Source organism: Mustela putorius, unplaced genomic scaffold, assembly GCF_011764305.1.
Source record: "Mustela putorius furo isolate JIRA1106 unplaced genomic scaffold, ASM1176430v1.1 tig00537227_pilon_pilon_pilon, whole genome shotgun sequence".
NCBI classification, from domain to species: Eukaryota; Metazoa; Chordata; class Mammalia; order Carnivora; family Mustelidae; genus Mustela; species Mustela putorius.
The window spans coordinates 35,279,705-35,303,074 of NW_025422368.1; the positions used below are offsets into that span (position 1 = coordinate 35,279,705).

The window sequence follows — 23,370 nt, forward strand, 5'->3', positions numbered from 1 at the left end:
TTCCTGAACCTGACCAGATGAGGAAAAAGGAGGCATCTTATCTGACCTAAACGTGGCCAACCAAATTCGCTCTCCTGAAAAGTCTCAGAAATTTCAGTTAATAAATTGTAAGTTAGGGATTATTAAAGTAATGAAGATTTGGAATTGCAAGAGCTGTTTTAAGGGCACCTGGGTGGCTCAGACCGTTAAGCGTCTGCCTTCGGCTCAGGTAATGATCCCAGGATCCTGGGATTGAGACCCTGCTCAGCGGAGAACCTGCTTCTCCCTCTCCCTCTGCCTCCTCCTGCTTGTGCTCTCTCTCTGTGTCAAATAAATAAATAAAATCTTTAAAATTTTGTTTTAAAAATGAAAGAGCTGTTTTAAGAAAGGTATCTTTGACCCATATATGATGGATATGCAGATGAAGATCACCTGTAGAGTGTCAGAAGAAAGAGACATGTAAAGAGGGGTAGAGAAGAGAGACCATGGGTTTTAGAAAGACAACCCCTAGCCACCAAAGACTCCCCAGTTTCTGGATCCTGAAGCTCATGAGGCCCCACTCCCTGGACTTAAGTTTTGTGGACAGCCTTGTATTTATAAAACAGTCCCCACCCCCCTTTTTTTCCAAGCTAGTTTGTTAATGGGTTTCTATTAGCAGAACCTAAGATGTTCCTGATGAACACAACAGTTTACATATGTGAAAGCAGTTTTTTCTGGTGTCATCACATTTGGCCCTCATAAGAGCACAGTTATGAGACAAATGCTATTATGCTCCTCACAGATGAAGGCCTGAGACAGAAGGCTGAGTGTTCCAAAGCCACGCAAGAGAGCAAAAAAGGCACAAAGACTAGCATGCCTGCTTTTGTGAAGCAGTCCAGAGTCCAAGGTGATGACACTTGTAGAAGATGCAATGACATGGTGGGTTTGTAAATTTTATGACTGAGGAATCATTGCCTAAACTGACCTACAATGCACTATTCATAAAAAGAGTTTCGGTGAAGGGGGCACCTGGGTGGCTCAGTCAAACCAAGTCCACAACTTAGTTTCAGCTCAGGTCATGATCATATGAGTCTTGGAATCCAGCCCCAGGCTGGTCCCTGTGTGTTCAGGGACTCAGCGAGGGATTGAGGGGGGCGGTCTGCTTGAAATGCTCTCCTTTTGCCCCTCCCTCACCACACGCATGCACTCATTCTCTCAAATAAATAAATCTTAAAAAAAAAAAAAAAAAAGAAGTTTCTGGGGGAAATGACAGTTAAATTCCTGCAAAGAAAAGTAGCAACTTTGAAAGGAACTGGATTCAAATTGATAAGTGGGGTCATGCTTTAAAGAAAAGAAATAACTCAAGCATCTCAACTTAGAGGCAAATTGTCATTTCCAAGTAAAATATAGTAAGCAAATGCGGATTTGCTAGTATTGCTTGTTTCATAAGCATGGGAAATAAATAGAAAGAACTGGAATTGTGACTGCATACCTGATTTATGTGATTTATTTACCTAATTTATTCAGTTTCCAAGACTGAAATGTAAGTGGACAACTTCTGGACTAGAACATGGAATTTGAGATAATAAACATGTTCACTACCAATTCACTGTTTTCAGCCACATTCTGTTCTTTAAACTGAGAAAACATGAAGGAGAAAACCTCCCTTGATTATGATCTCAGTCTTCAGTTTATGCAGTTACACTCAAAAAGAGAGAGAGAGAGAAGAGAAAGTGCTCATTTTCTACTCCTGACCACTCTCTGAATAACTGTTCACATGAATATTTGTTCATTCCTTCATTCATTAAATTTTTAATGAGCCCTTACCAGATGCCAGGCTTTCTGGGGACACAGTAGAAAACAAAGATAGCCAAAGTCCTGCTTTCATGCAATGGAGCTTATACTCAAGTGTGGAAGGCAGACAATATACAAACAAACAAGCATAGTGTGTCATGTTACAAGTGCTAGAAAGAAAAATAAACTACTCCAGGGTAAGAGAGTAATGACGGCAGATGCTATATTAAAAGGAAAAATTCATTGATAAAGTGACATTTGAATAGAGACCTCAATGAAATGAGGGCATTGACTATGTAATTTTCTATGTTCTAGGCAGAGGAAATAGCAAATCCCAGCGCCCTGAGGTAGGAATGTGCCTTGAATGGCTGAAGAACAGTAAGGGAACTAGTAAGCCAGAAATAAAGTAGGGATGGGGAGGTAGGAAATGAAATCAGACAGTGGGTAGGGGCCCAGATGAGGTATACTTTATAAGCCATGCTAAAGACTTTGGGTTTTATTCCATTTAAGATAAGCCGTCTTTGAGCAGAGAGTTTTGATGGGACTTTGGCTAACTTTGATCACTTTGCTGAGTGGGAAATACTTCAAAGAAGCAAGAGAGAAGCAGAAAGACCAGGTAGCAGACCACTGCAATAATCCAAAAGGAGGTCATGTGGCCTCAGACCAGGATGGTAGCAGTGTAAGTAGAAAAAGGATAGAATTGATAGAAGTGTTTCTAAAGCCATAGCTTATGGATTACCTGAAGGTTTGGAAATGTGTGTATCAGGGAGAGGAGTCCACAATGACTCCAAAGCTTTTTGGCCTAAGCAGCTGAAGGAAAGTTTGGTCATTTGCTGAAATGAGGTTGGCTGAGAGAGGGACAAATTTCACTGTGAATGCGTTAAGCTTGAGATATCCATAAACATCCAAATTGAGATGGTGAGTAAAAGCAGATGTATATGTGAGTCTGCAATTCAGGGGAGAGAAGTTTGTGTTGGAGATACAGATTTGGAAATTTTCAGCATTTAGGTGATGGGACTAAAAAGCCATGGGACCAGATGAGGTCACCAAGGAGGTAAATTTAGATTGAGAAGAAAAGAGGCCTGAGCAGTATGCCTCACTGTATTACAACCTTTTGAGATCAAGAAGGTGAGAAGGATCTAGGCAAAGAAGACTGGAAAGGAGCCACAGACTGGAGTGGAAGAGAGCCTAGAGTGAGGTGACCCAGAGACCAAATTAAAGAATGTGTTTCAGGGAGAGAAAAATCAAATGGTTCATGTGCTGCTGATAAGAAATACGAAGACTGAAGACCCACCATTGGATTCTGCCATGGAGGTCACTGCTGATCTCCCCCCCGCAAGATTTTATTTATTTATTTGACAGACAGGGATCACAAGTAGGCAGAGGGGTGGTCGGGGGGAGAAGCAGGCTCCCTGCTGAGCAGAGAGCCCAATTGTCGATCCCAGGACCTGAGCCTAAGGCAGAGGCTTTAACCCACTGAGCTACCCAGGTGCCCTGTCACTGGTGATCTTGATAAGAGTAGTTTTGGTAGACTGGAAGATGTGAAATCTTGACTGCTATATACCCACAAGAATAAAATATGCACACATGTATACCTCATGTAGGCAGAGGGTAGCTAGGTTCTAATATTAGTTAACTAGTCTGGAAGCAGGCCAGGGGTGAGGTCTGAGCATTGGCAGATGGGGAGTAAACATATTATAAAGGTGTCTCCCATTGATTATCCTCTCTACTTGTTTCTTTGTATGGTTTCATGATGCTTCTTTCAATATCTTTTCTGAACCTTCCAAAAAGTTGTCATGTTGACAAACTTCCTTAAACCTCTTTGAAAGGAATCACTTTGGGAGAATGTGCTAAGAGAATTAGCACGGAATTAGCCTTGCTTGTGAGTCTCATATTTCAACTGGCTAATGTTCTGCTTAGAAATTCATTGTAGAACAGCATCTTCTGTTCCCACTATAATACACTGTCTTATTTACCAAAGAAACAGTGTAAGGGTCTTAGCGTATTAAAAGGACAATGAGTTGCATTTTTATTTATTCTTGACAAAAAGCCCTTCCTTACTCTGTCATAATGGTATTCTTCTATAAATCTCAAAAATCTGCTTAGTATTTTCCTATATCAGTGGACCAATTAGATCTCCATTGTCAAATGCAATCTATTGCCTTTTTCCTTAACCCGGGATTAGATTTTCTGGCGTAGAATGTTTCAGAGTAGTTTTCCATCTCTCCCTTTACTGAAGAAAACAGGAACATCCAGAACAGTTAGGCCCTCGGTGGCCACAGGAGGACAGAAGAGGGTAAGTAATAAGATAGAACTCCCCCCCAAGAGTATTCATCAGGCAGGAATGCTGCTGACCTGCTGCACTGTTTAACAAGCACAGGAGGGCAGCACAAGGCCAGAGCCATCAGCCCTAATCCCGCGGCTATGGCAAACGACAACCGTATTTGTAATCTACTTTTTAAAAAGCATGCACAGTTTTAATCCCCACCAAATTTAACTGAACGCTGAATTTGCATAGATTCCTCCTGTTAAACATTTTCAGATTGTCTTATACATTAATGATACGTACCTTACTCATCTACTGATCTGAATTTAACATTTATTTGATCATAGCGTAGTGTTTTAGTAACTGTGTAGTCAGTCAAGGTAAGTATTATAACCCTTAACAAACGAGGAAGTAGAAATAAAGATAAAAGGTCACTTGTCTATGGTCACACACAATTAGGTGTAAGGTCGAGGTAACAACTTAAACCTGATCCTTCTCTACTAAACGTAGCTTTTTCAGAAAGGCAGCCCCTTAACATACACAAACACATATACCCTCCGTGACATATTTGCCTTGACTTCAGATATAAATCTACAAAATTTAATCTTTTTTGTATCTCCAACGAGGCCACTTCCAATCCTCTAAACGTAATAAATGCAAAGTATGTAGCACCTAATAGTGGCCAATAACACACGTTCTTTATAGCTCAAAGAGATAACTCCCATTGCCGTCTTTTTTTTTTTTTAAGATTTTATTTATTTATTTATTTATTTGAGAGAGAAATAGTAAGAGAAAGCATGATCAGGGGGAGGGGCAGAGGGAGAAGCAGACTCCCTACCCCCTACCCAGCAAGGAGCCTGACATGGGTCTAGATCCCAGGACCATGACCTGAGACAAAGGCAGATGCTTAACCACTTAACCAACTGAGCCACCCAGGCATCTCTCTCCCACTGTATTCTATTAGGGGGTCTTAGAAATGGCAGTCATAGAACTCATCAAGTCTATGACTCCTCTCCAGAGAAAGTGCCCCACCTACAGTCTATGGCATGGGCTCCTGACCAGGAGCTGTGGTTTATGATGGGGCCTGATATGTGATGATAATTAGCAATTCAATCTTACACTCTGACTAAAGATTTAGAACTGGGAAGCATAGTAAGAATCAGAAGGTCATGGTAAAAAGAGACAGACACAGAGAGAAGACACGCAGGGACCCTGTAGTCACTATGTGTTGGAATGAGAAGCCATGGATTTCCATGGCAAAGCATCTAGAACTCTATTATGAACTTTTGATTCCTGCTTACCTGGGACCCTTTCAAGGCCCCATGGCTTGGCTTACTATTTTCTAAGGATTTGGCAGTATGTCTAAGATTCCTATCATACACATGAACACATGTGCACACCTACCCCACACATTACTCAAGGTAACAAATGAGACTGTTCCTTAGCAATCATCACCAGTATAAACACACACCAGTATAAACACACAAAACCAGTATAAACACACATTTAAACCCAACCAAGCTCACACAGAACCATATGCTTCTATGTTCAAAGCTGTAGTTCTTTTACTCAGTATTTATTAATTACTTATCATATGTCAAGCATTACATGGGTGCTGGGGTTACAGAGACAAATGAGCAACAGTGGTGAATAAGACAAGCTCTCTGTACTTGAGGGGCTCCCAGCTCAGCAGGAAAGGCATGAGGAACATTATACAAGAAACAAATTGTACAAAATTTAGAAAAACTGTATACTGGTTGGCAAATGGTAGATTCTCTTTTGCTTGTAAGTCATTCTGATAGAGTTCTAGTCAACATGAGATTTGTGTCAACATACTATATAACCAAAGTGGAAAGATGAGAGCAAAATTAAATCATCATTCTTGAGTGCCTTGATCACTGGGAGGTAGAATGCTGTAATTAGATGGACAGGGTTAATAATTACTAATTTCTTTCTTTCTTTCTTTCTTTTTTTTTTTAAGATTTCATTTGACAGAGAGATCACAAGTAGGCAGAGAGGCAGGCAGAGAAAGAGGAGGAAGCAGGCTCCCCAATGAGCAGAGAGCCCCATGTGGGGCTCGATCCCAGGACCCCAAGATCATGACCTGAGCTGATGGCAGAGGCTTTAACCTACTGAGCCACCCAGTGCCCCAGTAATTACTCATTTCATCAGGACTATTATTTAATATGAATGCTGTCTTCTCAGAATTTTAAATGTGGTTATGGTATTTTAGATTTAAGAGTTAGACAACCCTTGCTGGTTTCTTATTTTGAGTGATTATCAAATTAGATAAGTAAAGAAAACACAGGGAGTTTAAACAGGAGGAAGGGGGAAAGGCACTGAGGAAAGAGAAGAAGGGAGATGAGAAAAGGAGAATCTTTTAAAACATGAGTCATCACTCTATGGATGCGTCCAGATTTATCATAGGTCTATATTTACTTTGGTTTAGTCATACAATTATTTAAAATAATTTAAAAACCCATCAGTACATACTTCAACATGTTTAGTTGGATTTTCTAAAAAAAAAAAAAAAATGCTATTATCCCTATCTAAAATATATACCATTCTATACAGAGGGTTCTGTTGTACTTTTTCTTAGCACTAGAGATGTGAGTCAAATACCAATTCATACTTTAAGTTTTTAAAATATTCTATTATTTAAATAACCAGAGGATACGACATAATGAAATTCAACAAATACTTAAGTGTGCACAATTTGTATGAAATAAGGCCAGTCACTAGAGGAATTTCAAAAAGTGAATAAAATACAATCACTGTCTTCAAGGGAGAGTTTTATTCTATATCTAAAAATTAAACAAAGAGACAATAATATTAATGCAAGGCCAAATATGTATGCTTTAAAAATATAGCACAAAGTGTTACGCAGTTTTTATAGGGGAGATCAGGGAGGGCTTCAGAGGTTGTTTTTGAAATGGGTCTTAAGGGATGCCTGGGTGACTCCATGCATTAAGCCACTGCTTTTGGCTCAGATTGTGATCCCAGGGTCCTGGGATGGAGTCCCACATCAGGCTCCTTGCTCATCATCAGGCTTACTGCTCAGCAGGGAGACTTCTTCTCCATCTCCTTCTGCCTATTTGTGCTCTCTGTGTGTCAAATGAATAAATAAAAACTTTTTAAAAAATAAAATGGGCCTTGGGGTACCTAGGTGGCTCAGTGGGTTAAAGCCTCTGCCTTCAGCTCAGGTCATGATCTCAGGGTCCTGGGATCGAGCCTCACGTGGGGCTCTCTGCTCAGTGGGGAGCCTGCTTCCTCCTCCTTCTCTGCCTGCCTCTCTGTCTACTTGTGGTCTCTGTCTGTCCAATAAATAAATAAATAAAAATCTCTTAAACAAAATGAAATGGGCCTTAAATACTCAAGGGATTTTTACTGGTTGGGGGGAGTGATAATTGAGTTAATCGAATGGGACAAATAACTAAATGTTAACTTTGTAACCAGAGGAGTCATCTTGGGAGCACATGGGTGACTTAGTTGGTTAGGCGTCTGCCTTTGTCTCAGGTCATGATCTGATCTCTGGGTCTCAGGACTAAGCCAGGAGTAGGGCTCCCTGATCAGCAGAGAGTATGCTTCTCCCTCTGTCATTCCCCCTGCTTGTGCTTCCTCTGTCTGTTGGATAAATAAATAAAAACTTTAAAAAAAAAGTCATTTATTCCCCTGTTATTATTGTTCACTGGCACTGTTCAAGATAGCCCATAATCAGGGCGCCTGGGTGGCTCAGTGGGTTAAAGCCTCTGCCTTTGGCTCAGGTCATGATCCCAGGGTCCTGGGATCTAGCCCCACATTGGGCTCTCTGCTCAGCAGGGAGCCTGCTTCCTCCTCTCTCTGACTGCCTTTCTGCCTAATGTGATATCTGTCTGTCAAATAAATAAATAAAATCTTAAAAAAAAAATTAAAAAAAAAAAGATAGCCCATAATCATATGCCAATCCTTTAAAAATACAGGATTGAAATTCTCTCTCCCTTTGCCTACTGGCAGTTCTATTTCCCACCATAAAAGCTTTATGCCAGATATAGTCATTATTAGCACATATGCAATTGGTAAATGGGGGAAATAATGTCAACATAATGCAGAAATTACATTTGTTTGTTCATTATTTTTCCTGGCATACTTGCATTTTGAAGTGATCAGGGAACAAGCCTTTTCACGATTAAGTAAAAAACCTTAGCAATATAAAAACTTTAAGAAAAAAAGCAGACAATTCCTCAGGAACACCTTTGTTCAGGGCAAGTAGAGGCTTGTTTGGATCTTTAAGAACTTTTAAGATTTTCACAACAATAGTTTATATGGTGAAGCTGCACAGTGTAAATGAGTTTCTCCTGTGTGTGTGTGGGGGGGGGGGTGGCCACAGATAGAGAAGGCTAAATTTTGGATCATATTTTTAATTTTGATGAAACTGCTTCTAATTGGAAGCAAATGCCCTCCAGGACCTATGTGTGTAAGAAGGAAGCCTGTGTTCCAGGGTTAAATGTTCTAAAGCAGTGCTATTCAATAGAAATATGAGACATGTAATACAATTTTAAGTTTTTGAGTAGTCACATTAAAAAAAAAAGATTTTATTTATTTATTTGAGGGAGAGAGTGAGAGCAGGAACACAAGCAGGGGAAGAGGGGGAGGGATAAGTAGGCTTCTGGAGGAGCAGGGAGCCTTATACAGGGCTCCATCTCAGGACTCTGGGATCACGACCTGAGCCAAAGGCACCGGTTAAGGACTGAAGTATCCAGGTGCCCCTAGTAGCCACATTTTTAAAGAGTAAAAAGAAACAAGTGAAATATTTCAACACGTAACCAATATAAAAACTATTAATGAGCTATTTTACATTCTTTTTTTCTTACTAAATCTTAGAAATCTGTTGTATATTTTACATTTATAGCACATCTCAATCAATTTGGATTAGCATATTTAAATGCCCAAGAGGCACACATGGCTAATGGATACCATATTGAGCGGCATAGATCTAAAGGATAACCGAGAAGTTGAACACAAATGCCAGTGGAGATTTAATTGGTATTATTTTTTATTAGCATAGTAATTTTTATTGTCCTCAAGTAACAATGTTGCATAGGTTTTGAGTGTCTGCTCCTAAGCCTATATGTTTTCTGTAAGTCCTGTTATTTATAGTGCACAATTTTAAAGAATACTTGTTTTTTCCTGTACATGCATTCCTGGCCTTCCTCTCAGCCATGGGTAGTCATATGATATGGTTATGAGCAATGTAAAGGAAGTCTGTGAAGTCATATGGGAAAATTTTTCACCCTGATAAGAAGAGAAAGGCCACAAAGAGAGAGCTGAGCCACCACCCTCCCCCTACCACATCTCTTTCTTTCTGTTTGAAACATTTGATATGAGAACATGATGTTTAGGGGTGTGCGGGTGACGCAGTCAGTTAAGCATCTGTCTTCAGCTCAGGTCGTGATCTCAGGGTCCTGGGATCAAGTCCCACATCAGGCTCCCTGCTCGGTGAGGAGTCTGCTTTTCCCTCTCCCTGTGCTCCTCCCTGTCCCCACTCATGCTCGTTCTCTCTCTCATTCTCTCAAATGAATAATTAAAACATGAAAAAAAGAGAACATACTGTTTGAAGTTATGGCAGCCATCTTGTGACTAGGATAGAAGATTCATTAATATGTTGAGGATGGCAGAATAGAAAGGCATCTTTGCTGATCAGAGATGAAAATGCAATGAGGCAGCTAGCCATGCAAATATGGTGGTGGGAGGGAGGCTGAGGCAGAGTTCTCTAGCACAAGGAAGGGTGCTTCAGCAGAGAAGATGTCCTCAATGGGCTTTGCATAATATTCGCAAATGAGGTTCACCCTTTTCTCTCCCCTCCTCCTCCCCCTTGCTAACCGATGACAACATTCTTTAAGTATGACAGGAGTGCTGGAATTACTCCCAACACTTAAAAGACTGCAGAATTAGAAGCAGCAGCAAAATTTCCTTGAAGTCCCTTATCATTAAGGTTCCATGCACAAACATGCACATTGGCTGTTATATATGTATTTAATACTTGAAAAAATGTTTAAAGTTATCTATCCTGAAAAATATTTCCATGACTCAGTTAATAAGATTATATTGTGTTGATTCAACCAATTTTGAATAATTGGTAATGCATATTAGATTCATTGTTCAGCAATTTCTTGTCTAGAGGTCACAGTAATTCAAGAACCCAGATTCACATAAATATGTGGATAACAATGGCAGCAGTTTTTGCTTTTTTTTTTTTTTTTTTTTTTTACTTCTTTTTAGTGTCAGGGTAATAACAGGACAGTGTGCCCAGAATGCTGCTAAAAAAAATGGTATGGGTCACATTTTCAGCTACTGATTGTGGAAATTTTGGTAAGTATATTTCCTGCTGAGTCATATGACAGACTAAATGGGTAACCAATCCATTTAGGAATTTCTTTTATTCATCAAAGGATTTCTTTTCAGTGAACAAAGATGAAGTTTTATTTGACCACTTACCAGTCTTACACTAACATTTTTATCACATGTAAACAAACTAGGCGTCTCAAAGGATTCACAGTTCTTTATCAACTCTTCATCCGATTCCCATACTTAATTTTCATTAGAGTCATCTCTTCCAATGCAATAAAAGTATTCAGTTTGTTTTACAGTTGTTGATTGTGTTGACAAAGTAAGCCAGCCGTCTTTATGAGTCAGTCTTAATCATTAAGGTGAACAAAGAATCAATTCACCTTATCTACATTTCTTTTCCTTCATGAAGAAAATGTCAATGCAATCCTGGCTTAGAAAACTAGTTATCACCTTCCTCAACCAAATGACTGTACTTCTAGATAGCAGAGCAGGATTTTAAAGTTAATTCTGACTTTGGCACAACTATGTCTTAAAAGGTAAGTAAGTATCCAAACTATCAGATTTACTAAATTTTACTATCATATTGAACACAATAAAAAACATTCCAGCACCTAATTTATTTATTTGAGAGAGAGTCTGAGATCACACGCACCTATGTGAGCAGGGCCTATTGGGGGGGGGGGGCAGAAGGAGAAGGAGAGAGAGAATCCAAGCAGACTCCAGTGCCCAGTGCGCAGACCTACCCTGCCAGACCCCATGATCCCAAGATCACCACCCCAGTCAGGCTCAGCCAACTGAGCCATCCAGGTGTCCCTGGGGCTAATTTTTTAAGGTGAAGGCTCCATGTGAACCATACTGCAGATGTCCAAAGCCTTCAAAATTTGGCCCCACCTGCATACGTCCATACATTTTTTTCTACCGAATTTCATGCTACCTAAAAAAAAAAATCTCACCTTCTGTAGAAATTTTCTTCTATCCCAAGTCCAAGTCTTCGCTTAAAATTTAACAAATAGAGTGCAATAAAATTGCCAAATTGCTAACCTCTATGCTTTTATCCAATTTTAAGATAAAGATTCAGGTTTGGCTGAATTTACCAGTTTCGTGTTTATTTCTGAGCACATTAAAGTACATCAATAGAAATGCCTCCATAAAGACACTTAAAAATCAACCTTCCTTTGTGTTTTCAGATTCATAAATCTACACCACTAAGTTCTACCAGATATTCTCTTTTTCCAAGTATCATGGACTTCTAAACCATCAGAAACGGATTCGGAAGGCATCTTAAAACCATCTCTTAAAATTTGCTTGTGCTTTTAATGGCGATTGCTTCTAGAGTTACCTCCCTTTTTAGTTTCAAAATTTGCATGGCTGCCTTTTTGAGTTTGTTTCAAGAGTCAGTCTTAATCATGCAGGTACTGCTAGGGATTTGCTCGACCCAGATGGCTTTCCGGCTAGGCTTTTTTGCATCTTTTCCATAACAGGTATCTAAGTACTACCTGCGCTCTTAGGTTTACCGTCGCTGCTTGCCACTTCTTACTAATGGTTACAGTGGTGCCCCCTCCTTCGTCACGTACATTATAAAGCCCTCCCATGGCAGGTCTGACAAGGCAAGGATTTCTGAGTATTCAGGGTTTTCATTCCCGTTCGTATTTTCACTAGCTTCGGACTTAAGACTTCACACGTCCCGTTCTCAACTTCCAGAAAAGCACGACTTTCTCTGTGAATTAACATACACAGCCAGACGCTCGAGTAAGCGCCGGCGCCCGAGCAGCAGGACCAGCGGGCGCCCGGGCTGGTAAACAAACGCCGCGCAGGCGCAGTGGCAGCAGGAGGGTCAACCGCCGGCTTGGCAACCCCTGGAGCATTTTTCGTCAAGTTTAAAGTGAAAAAGCAAAACAAAACCCCGCTTAGGGTGACAAAGTGCTTGGCTTTTTCTATTTTTACTAATTTCTGCCCCCCCACCCCCACCCACCGAGGAACAGGCGCGGTTTTCGGGGCCTTGCAGAGAAGTCTGCAGAATTCCTCGTCCCCGAACACTTGCCGCTAGCCTGGTGGCTGGTTGTACCAGCCTCGCTTGCTCCTGCCGCCGAGTCTCATTCTCCTTTATTTGTTTACGGCACAAATCCACCCAGTTTGGGGGTGGGGGATGGGGGGAAGATGGGGAAAGGGCGCACCGCGCCACACAACACTTCCTAGTCTCGGGGCTTCCTCAAACCGCGCGAGACCTGCCCGAGCGCAGAGAGGCACGTCCGCGGGTACGTGTGCGCATGCCCCCTGAGTAATCCTTGGGAGCGCGAAAAAGTTTTGAAACTTTCCGCGACGTCAATAGTAAACTAAATCTGGCCCTCCAGAAAGGTGTGGCGGGGGTGGGAGGAGGCGGTGTTCAGGCGCACGACACTACGTTCTTTTGAGACTTTGCCGTCACAACTCTGCACGACTGCATGGTCGTCCCTTCTTTTCGTTATTATATATTGGCCGTGAATTCTGTGTCAGAGCCAGTTTCAGCCAAGCCAGCAGTAAAGGAGTCGGGGTCGAGGAGCGGATCCCAGTCTTAAAATGAGGGTGATGACTTTGATGTGTTTGGAAAGATAACTCGGGGAGCCACTTAAAGGAATAAATCTGAGGGTGCCAAGATTTTTTTGTTCCCCCTTACTGGAGACTCAGGGAGACTGGGCTGAACTAAGGTAATGCAGTGGGAAGGAGATGATAAATGGAGGCAGTAGCTATACAGCACAAGGGAGAGGTGAGACTGGAAAGACCACTGTTGTCAGTAGAGAGCGTTCCTTAAAGTAGTGTGAACCTATGCATGTTCGTAAACAGAAAGGAAGAAAGGATTAGGCCATGATTTTTAAGGTGAAAATTAGGAAGTCCCTGAGTGAGTAGAACAAGGGGATCTTAAAAGCCATAGTCCTGAACAAGGGCTGAGGTTAGGGTTAGAAAGAACAGTTTAAGGTCACAGGACCGGGGAATTTGGGAACTGCCTTGAGTTATCTGCCTGACTAATGTTACCTCTTTTGCAGGATACACGGGACACCTGCACACAAACGTTGGATTTTGTCCTGCATAGTCCGAAAGGTACCACCCAGATACCTGAAGTACTCTCTCCCAGTAACTCCCCTGGTTCCTACCACCTCCCACCCCCCCTATACCTCAGCCAGAATGAAATGTGAATTTTGTGAAATGGTGGAATTTCGTCTCTTAGACATACCACTGGTGCATTACAAAAATACATACTTCTAGTTCCAGCTTTCCAATTCGCTAGGTATTGGAGTCCATTTTGATACTGGCAGCAATGTTAGGCAGCTTAGCCACTCTATGTTGATTTTTTGTGTCCTGTATGGTGTACAGGGCAGAGGAGGGACAGAGTACCTAATTTTACTAGCCCACCAAAGCAGTGGTGTGTAGGTAGGTAGTATAACTTCATCTGTAATAGAGAAAGCTTCAGGATTTAAGTCAGCAATGATGGACAAAGGATCCAGGTATGAATTTTAAAATGGAAGTACTTCAATAAAGACTCAGTTACTACCCTACATGGTAGTTTCCTAAAAAGTTTTCCCTTGGAGCACTTCATTCCATTTTAGCAGCCTAAAGTACAGCCTGGTAGCAGGGCTCTATGTGTGCCATTTGTGGGGAAATGTTCCAGGAAAAAAATCATGGATGCAGTGGAATAGGATTTCTGGGATAAAGGTTAGGTGTCTTGTTTTAGGAAGCGGGATCATCTAGCTGTAGGAGGCATGACATTTCAGTATGGTGTCACAGAAAGTGTGTAAAATTGGAAATCAGATCTGGGGGTTGCCTCGGTTGATTATGCCAGTTACTCTGTGTGACTTGCCTGTGCCTCAGTTTTCTTCTTTGTAAAATAAGGATAACAGTGCCTACCTCATAGGATGATTGTAAAGATGAAATGAGGTACTATTTAGAAGGCTGCCTGAGTTACTACATAGAACTTGATATATAATTTATGATCAACAAATGAAAGTGTCTTCCCCTGAGCCTCCCACATTTATGCATGCTATCTGCCCCTCAAATATGGAAGCTCTGTGTAGCATAAAGCCATCTGTATTTAAGACAGGTTCTCTACCTTGCCTTCACCTTAGAATTACCTGGGGAGGTTTTAAAAAATGCCCAAGCTGCCCCCTCAATCAATTAAATAGAATCTCTGGTAGTGGAGTTTGGACATGAGTAATTTTTTAAAGCTCATTTGCTACTAAAGTTAGAGCCACTGCTTTAAGAGCTCCCTCTAGGGCGCCTGGATGGCTCAGTCGATTAAGTATCTGCCTTCTGTTCAAGTCATGTTCCTGGGGTCCTGGCAGCAACCTCTGCATGGGGCTCCCTGCTCAGTGGGGAGCTTGTTTCTCCCTCTCCCTCTCCCCACCCTCCACCCCAGCTTATGCTTGCTCTAGCTATCTTTCTCTCTCTTAAATAAATAACTAAAATCTTTAAAAAAAAAAAAAAAGAGGAGTTCCATCTAGAAGAAGGCGAAGAAAATTAGACCTGTGGTTTAGGACCATCTATCTGTATGGCTATATATTTGAAAAATTTGTAGAGGAATAAAGGCTAGTGCTTAAGATGGGCAGATGACTAGGGCATAGTGGGCTATATTCAGGAAAAGAGGCCACTATGACAAGAATGTGGTAAACATCTGGATTTGGGAAAGGCAGGTGATGATGTCATTAATACAGACCTCAGGAGTACATGGGCCTTGCTGTAGAGATGGAGGACTTTGAGTCTCCCAAGTTGATCCTTTGAGCTAGCACAGGCAACACAGATGATGATGTCTTTATTGCTTTACCATGTGGTAAATGTTGGACTGATGTCCACTGTGGGTGAGGCGACCTCTTATAGCTGGATCTACCCTGTTGCAGGGGCATCATGACATCACTGCAGTGTGTATATGTGGGTGTTCTCTGGTGGAAAGGTGCTTGTCGGAAAGCACGTGCAGCCGGCCATTGACAATGAGACCTATCAGGGTTGTTGTGGCTGTTCTCACGACACAGTTTTGTTCGTACTAACAAATAAGAAAGGGGAAATGCAAGCCTGTTTTTGTAGCCTTTTTAGTGAATAAAGAATTTATTGAAACAGAAGGAATGGCATGTCTGGTTCAGGGATTTGAGCTTCTAAGAGACAGGTGACTTTCTAGTAGGACGACTTTAGTTTCTAGGGATATAAGTGGTTCAGCAGTTGAAACCAACATATTCCTTCAGTCTTTGGGTGACTAGACCCAACTGTAGCAGTACTGGCCAGGAATTTCTTCTGCCACACAGGGTAGCCTGTCTTTAATTGGGTCCCTTTTTTTGAGAAGTGCATTAGTTTGTCTAGACCCTAGTGAGAGCACTGGGGAAATGAGTAAACATTATTGTCTAGATAAGGAGACAAGGGATTCAGACTGCAGGGGTCAGTAGTGAAAGCTTATAAAGTGGCAGAATAGCAGAAGATGCCGAAGTGAGGAGTGGAATGGAGTAGGAGGATAGGAGACTTGGCGTAAAGAGGGAAGCATGTTGAAAGTTAGAAATAGGAAAATCTCAAGCAGTGACAGTTTAGACCAGCTTTTGTAAAAATATGTTAAAATAGGAGTGCTGCCGAGGCTCTTTGACAAGAAATACCACAGACTGCTCTATAGGTCTTTTGTAATTTATAGGAGGGTGGGAACTGACGAGGCTATTCTTGAACTCTCACCCCTATCAAGGGCATAAAAAGTCAAGATGAAGACTGATAAAGGGGTTTCGAAGAGAATATTTGAATGGAGTTACTGGAGTGTTGTTAGACAAGTCAGGGAGAGAGAAGTGGCCACACTCTTTTCCTAAATGTAAGCTTCCCTCTGTAGCAGGCACAAACTGGGAGGAGGGAGAAAACCTTGAAGTCAGGTGGCAAAGTTTGATTATTACACAGGACTGGATATATATAACTCTTTTAAAGATTTTGTTTGTTCATTTGACAGAGAGAGAACATAATCAGGGGGAGTGGCAGGCACAGGGAGAGGGAGAAGCAGACTCCCCGCTGAGCAGGGAGCCGGATGTAGGCTGATCCCAGGATCCTGGAATCATGACCTGAGCGGAAGGCAGATGCTTAACCAACTAAGCCACCCAGGCGCCCAGGACTGGATTTTTTTTTTTTTAATTTTTTTTTTTTTAAGATTTTATTTATTTATTTGACAGAGAGAAATCACAAGTAGTCGGAGAGGCAGGCAGAGAGAGAGAGAGGGAAGCAGGCTCCCTGCTGAGCAGAGAGCCCGATGCGGGACTCGATCCCAGGACCCTGAGATCATGACCTGAGCCGAAAGCAGCGGCTTAACCCACTGAGCCACCCAGGCGCCCCCAGGACTGGATATTTTAGTTACTAACTTTTCTTAACTAAAAGTTACCAGAAAAAGGAATGGGACTGCCTAAGTTTTTATTCAGGGATGGGAGAAAAAACCAACCCTTACAGAGTATTTTCACAGGGTCAGTGGAAAATAAGAATTAAGTTGCTTTCAGTTAGTCCCCCAAATTAAGTTTGTTCAATGTGCTGGAACATTATTGTTGAGTACCTTCTTTGTTTTTTTAATTCTGGAGGTATTAGGATGAACCGGATGACATTCCTCCCTATAAGAATTTATGAACACAGTGCAATATAATATATACGACGACAGAAGTAATATGTGTGAGGATTAAAGAAGTACTATAGTAAAAAGGAAGATACGAGTAACTTATTTTGGAGGGAGTGGGGGTAAAGGGACATAGAACCACACCCAGGATGAAACCCAGCAGGATTTGAGAGAGGACTACATGTTCCCAAGGTGGACAGGGCAGAGGACACCATGTGTCAAGTCTCAGCTGTGGAAAGAGCATAGTGTGTGTGTGTGGGAGAGCTACAAGCAGAGTGAAGGGTGTGCATAGCCAGGTGGGTGATTACAATAGAGGGGAGCTGGAGGCCACAGGTGTTGTGAGTTCAGAGTTGGGCTGTTGGCAGGTTCACCCATGGAGAGTTAATGGGATTGTAAAAACACATACATGCATACTGAGATGCCAGTCATTTCCTCTGTCATTCATTTCCTCCCTGTCCTTGCCCTGCACTTTTATAAAATTTGCCAATTATGGAGTGCTGAGACGGTAGTATGAGAACTCCTCTCCATCCTGCTGCCTACAACTGATGGGATCTAGCTGTGTATCTGACTTAGGCTGAGTCCAACAGACTCTGCCTCCTAAGAATATAGATCAGAACATTGAGAGACTGGGTCATGTATTTATCCCAGCTTTACTGAAATTACTGAAATTTACTGACAAAAATTGTATATATTTAAGATGTACAGTGTGATGTTTTGATATGCATATATGTTGTGAGATTATTACCAGTCAAGCTAATTAGTTTATCTGTATCACATAGTTACTATTTGTATGTGTGTGGTAAGGAAATGTGAAGTCTATCTTAGCAAATTTCAAATATATGATACATTATTGTTAACTCTAGTCACCCTGCTGTATATTAGGTCTCCAGTTTATCTTATAACTTATAGCAGTTTATCTTATAACTGAAAGTTTGTACCCTTTGACCAGAATCTCCCTATATTCCCCAGCTCCCAGTCCCAGTAACCACTGTTTTATTCACTGTTACTAGGAATTTGACTTCTTTGGATTTGACATATAAGTGAGATCATGCAGTATTTGTCTTTCTGTCTGGCTTACTTCACTTAGTATGATGTCCTCCAGGTTCATCCATGTTGTCACAAATGACAGGAGTTCCTTCTTTTTTTTTTTTTTTAAGATTCAATTTATTTATTTGACAGAGAGAGATCACAAGTAGGCAGAGAGGCAGACAGAGAGAGAGAGAGAGAGAGAGAGAAGTAGACTCCCTGCTGAGCAGAGAGCCTGATGCGGGGGGTCGATCCCAGGACCCTGATATCATGACCTGAGCCGAAGGCAACGGCCCAACCCACTGAGCCACCCAGGTGCCCCAGGAGTTCCTTCTTTTTAAAGGCTGAAAAATACTTCTCTGTGTATTGTATTTCCTTTATCCATTCCTCTTTTGACAGACACTTAGACTGTTTCTGTATCTTGGCTATTATAAATGATGCTTTGATGAATATGGGATGCAGATATCTCTTTAAGATACTGATCTTATGGGGGATGGGGTTATGGACATTGGGGAGGGTATGTGCTTTGGTGAGTGCTGTGAAGTGTGTAAACCTGGCGATTCACAGACCTGTACCCCTGGGGATAAAAATACATGTTTATTAAAAAAAAAAATTAAAAAAAAATACTGATCTTATTTCCTTTTGAGATATTCCCAGAAATGGGATTGCTGGATCATATGGTAGTTCAGTTTTTAATTGAGATTGGGTTACTTTGATAGGAGCATTGAGCTTGTAAGGTCATGCATGTTTCAGAGACATCTTGGCCTGTTGGGACCAGCCTTTGAGGGCCAGTAATGCAGGGTGAGCTGATATCAAAAGAGAAACAGGTGAATGTAGCCAATGAAAAGGTAATAGGAGACAATAGGCATTGTAGCCTCATAGAGAAAGACAGAGAGTCAGTGGCTGTCTTGGCTCTGACAGCTTTCTGGTCCCTTATTTCAGTCCCATCGAAGGTCCATCTTCCTGTTCTAGAGTTCTGTACAGCTCTTCTGAATCTTTATAATCTTCTTTTTTCCTCCCAAATAACACTGTAAGTAGCTAATTGTGTTCTCCTCTTCCTAATGTCTTGGCATCATGAAACCACATACCTTCCATTTAAGGAACACATATATGTAGCAGGGATACTTATTTCACTTATTACTGCTCAGCTATGTCTAGAAAGAGTGGGTATCTTATTTTTTATTCCAGAGTTTTCACCTGTGTATTATTTATTACTGTTAAACAAAATAACCTCAAACTGGGGTGCCTGGGTGGCTCTGGGGTGCCTGGGTGGCTCAGTCTGTTGAGTGTCTGCCATCGGCTTGGGTCACGATCCCGGGGTCTTGGAATCGGGCACCACGGTGCGCTCTCTGCTCAGCAGGGAGCCTGCTTCTTCCTTTCCCTTTGCCCCACCCCTGCTCTTGCTCTCTCTCAGATAAATAAATAAAATCTATTTAAAAAACCCCCTAAATACCCTAAATCTTACTAGATTAAAACAATAATAAACATTATCTCCTAATTTTGTGGGTCAGGAATTTGGGAGCAGCTTAGCTGGGCAGTTCTGGCTTGGGGTCTGGCAACATAGCTGCAGTCCTGATGTTGACAAGGATCTGCTGCCATGGCGACTCACTCAGCTGGTTGCTTGTTGGTGCTGGTCGGTGAGAGGCCTGTTTTCCATATGTGGGCCCCTTCACAAGATGGTCGAATGTCCTGACATGGTGGCTGACTTCCCCCAGAATGAGTAATCTGAGCTGTTAGAGAGCCAGACAGAAACTATCCTTATTACAGTCTGGCTTCAGAAGTTACATAGAACCCCTTCTGCCACATTTTTTCCACTGGAAATAGGCTACTAAGGAAGGCCCACATTTGAGGAGAGTGGTATTAGATACCACTGTTTGAAGGGCGAAATATCAAAGAATTTGTGGAGATGTTTTAAAACCACACACACATACCCCCCCCCCACACACACACACAATGATTAGGTTACAGGAGGAAAAAATCCTAAGTATCTAATTAGTTTCGAATATAGTTCAATTTCATTATTTAAATAATTCCTTTAAGTAGTTTAAGTCTCCTTTGGATAAAAATGTTTCATGTTTCATAATGCCTCCCAAGGATGTCCTACATCTTCTCTAATGGTAACATCCATTTATACAGGGTGGTAGGGTGGAGAGCAGTAACATCACATCCTTGTGGAATTGGTGAGAGTGATGGTACTCGCTGGCTTCATTTTGGACCTAGAGTATGTACTGGCAGTTTTTGACAAGATACCCCGTGTTGGCCCGATTGCTGGGGAACTTGCTGGTCTGTGATGCTGAATGAAGCCTGCAGTTGGTGAATTCATGACCTGGCTTTGGCTTTAGGGAATACTGGCTACTTCCCCTTGTGGACTCAGCTTCCTCTTGGCCCCTGCTGTGGAGTCACCTCACCTCGTCATGGCAGACACTCTGGCTGTTAGTTCAGACTCCATGCTTCAGTGGAACAGGACAGCTTAGGATAGTTGACTCCTCTCTCTCTCTCCTGGAGGCAGAGATCCTCTCAACACAGAGGTAACTCACTGGTATGCAGAATAAGGGCTTCGTAGTGATGTGCATGTCCCAATCCCTGGAACACATGAATATATTACCTTACAAGATAAAAGGGACTTTGTAGATATGATTAAATTAAGGGCCTTGAGAGGGAAAATTATACTGGATTATCTGGGTGGGTCCAATCTAATGACATGGGTCCTTGAAAGAAACTTTCCAGTCTGAGACCAGAGTCAAAGGCAGATGTGACTATGGTGTAATGGTTAGAAAGGTACAAAGTTGTTGGTTTTAAAGACAGAGCAAGAGGGCTTTGAGCCAAGGAATGTGGGTGGCTGGAAAAGCAAGGAAATAGATTCTCTCTTTATCTTCCAGAAAGGAATGCAGCCCTGCCATAACCATGATTTTAGTCCAGTAAAACCCATGTTGGATTTCTAACCTACAGAACTGTAAGATGATACATTTGTATTGTTTTAAGCCACTAAGTTTGTGGTAATTTGTTATAGCTGCAGTAGAAAATGAATACACTCAAATCCAACTTTGGCCTAGAAAGAACTCAGGCCTGGTTTCCTGACAGCTTTATTTTCCTTGATCTCTCTTTCTTTCTCACTAAACCTGAGCTGGAAAGGGCCAGACTCTATGTGGCACATACTTGTTCTACCATAGGGCAGTGTTTATTTTTTCATTCAGCTGCCAAAGTTTAAAGATAAGTAGAGTAAACACCCATATGCTCTTCACCTAGATTCACCAATTGTTAATGTTTTGCTATATTTACTTGCCCCTTTTGTTTATGTATATACATATATTTTATTTTTGAATGATTTGAGGGTAACTTGTATTTGTCTTGATACTTTATTCTGAATATGTCAGCATTTCCTAAGAATCAGAAAATTCTCTCATAAACTACAATTTCTTTCTCCCACCTAATATAGAAAACAATTCCATGATATCACCTAATGTTCATTTCACAATGCAAATTTCCCAGATTATCCCCAAAATATTTTATAGCTACTTTATAACCACTCTCTCTCCATTCCCAGTCTGCATTTCAGCAAATCCTTTGTTGTGGTCTTTAGTCTCTGAATCTCTAACAGCACAACTTTTTAATTCTTATTTCATGACATTGACTTAATATTATTTTTTATTTTATTTTATTTTAAATATTTTATTTCTTTATTTGAAAGACAGAGATCACAAGTAGGCAGAGAGAGAGGGGGAAGGAGGACTCAATCCCAGGACCCTGAAATCATGACCTGAGCCCAAGGCTAAGGTGGCTTAACCCACTGAGCCACCCAGGTGCCCCTATTTTATTTTTTTTAAAGAGGGCATATGAGCGGTGGGGTAGGGGGACAGAGGGAGAAGGAAAGAGAATCTTAAGCAGGCTCCATGTTGACACAGGGCTCAATCTCACAACGCTGAGATCATGACCTGAGCTAAAGTCAAGAGTCAGACACATAACTAACTGAGCCACCCAGGTGCCCCATGACATTGACTTTTTGATAAGTCCAGTCGAGTCCCCTTGTAGAATATTCTTTATTCTGTTTGGCTAATTATTTCCTCATAATGTTTTTTCTTCTTCCTTTTTTTTTTTTTTAAGATTTTTTATTTATTTATTTGACAGACAGAGATTACAAGTAGGCAGAGAGGAGGAAGCAGGCTCCCCGCAGAGCAGAGAGCCCGATGTGGGGCTCGATCCCAGGACCCTGAGATCATGACCCGAGCCGAAGGTAGCGGCTTAACCCACTGAGCCACCCAGGTGCCCCTCCTCATAATGTTTTATAACTTGTTCTCTCAATCCTGGCCTTTAAAAAAAACTAGACATTGTGAACAGAGGTTTGATTAGACTCAGGTTAAACATATTTTAGAAAGAATACTTGATTAGTAATGTTGGGTAGGTCATATTGCTTCATTGTTAGGCACATAATTTCATGTTGCCTCACTATTAGTGATACTAAAAATTTGGTCATCTGGTTAAAATGGTGACCTTCCAGTCTCAGCATGGAAAAAGATACATTTCCCTTTGCAGTTTGCAAATAATCTACAACCTGTTCTCAAAAACTTTTCATCTGATGGTTTCAATACCCATTTTAGTCCTTGCCTGAATAAGTTATTTCACTGGGAGCTGCAAAAATGCTGCCCTAGCTATTATACTCTACATTCATTAGCTGGCATTCTTCTGTGAAAAGACCTTTCTTTTAAGAAAACTATTTTAATGAATCTCTTGGTGGCCGGTTGGATAGTGGTTTGTTTTCAGTTTTGTTGAAAGCCATTAGAAAACTCACGATTTTTAATAGGGTTTGTCACTCAGTTATTGGGGCTGGTCACTGGTATCTCAAGAGCATCCCCAGTATTTCCAGGTGTTCCTTTGATTCCAGGAGCTTTTTAAATTCAGGCTGTGTACCACTGTAGGATAAAGGTGAGTGAGAGTTCACCTTCTATGGTAGAACAGAAGGAAAACTAGTAGGTGGGAACCAAGAATCAGTATGGCATCCTGACTGCACAGGTTTTCAGGAAAATCAGCTTTAGAAAACGTACTTGTGGGGTGCCTGGGTGGTTCGGTGCGTTAAGCCTCTGCCTTCAGCTCAGATCATGGTCTCGGGCCCTGGGATTGAGCCCACATCAGTCTCTGCTCAGCAGGAAGCCTGCTTCCCCCTCACTCTCTGCCTGTCTCTCTCCCTACTTGTGATCCCTCTCTCTCTCTGTCAAATTAAATTTAAAATGATCTTAAAAAAAATAATAATACTTGTGGAAGTTGAGGATCTAGAAATTAGTTCCCATTAAACTGTGTGCTTTGGGACCTCTTGGAAAGTTTTTGTCTGCCCCAGTCTGAAGACCTCTCTAGAGTGCCGAACACTCTAAGCAAATTCTCTCATGTTTGGTTGATGACAAGTAAAGGCATAAATAAAGGAATT

The 23,370-nt window shown here is 41.5% G+C and overlaps 1 protein-coding gene across 5 annotated transcripts in view; it reads left to right on the plus strand.

Annotated features, from left to right (window-relative positions):
* The first annotated feature begins 12,598 nt into the window (after positions 1–12,598).
* Positions 12,599–23,370, plus strand: part of GPR19 (G protein-coupled receptor 19) — a 36,130-nt gene continuing 25,358 nt past the window's right edge. For 3 of the 5 annotated variants that reach the window (XM_045073160.1, XM_045073159.1, XM_013057905.2), the window contains exons 1-2: positions 12,599–12,700; positions 13,366–13,420. The gene's annotated coding sequence lies outside the window, so the exon portion shown is untranslated. The other 2 variants (XM_013057903.2, XM_013057902.2) reach the window with 2 other exon arrangements.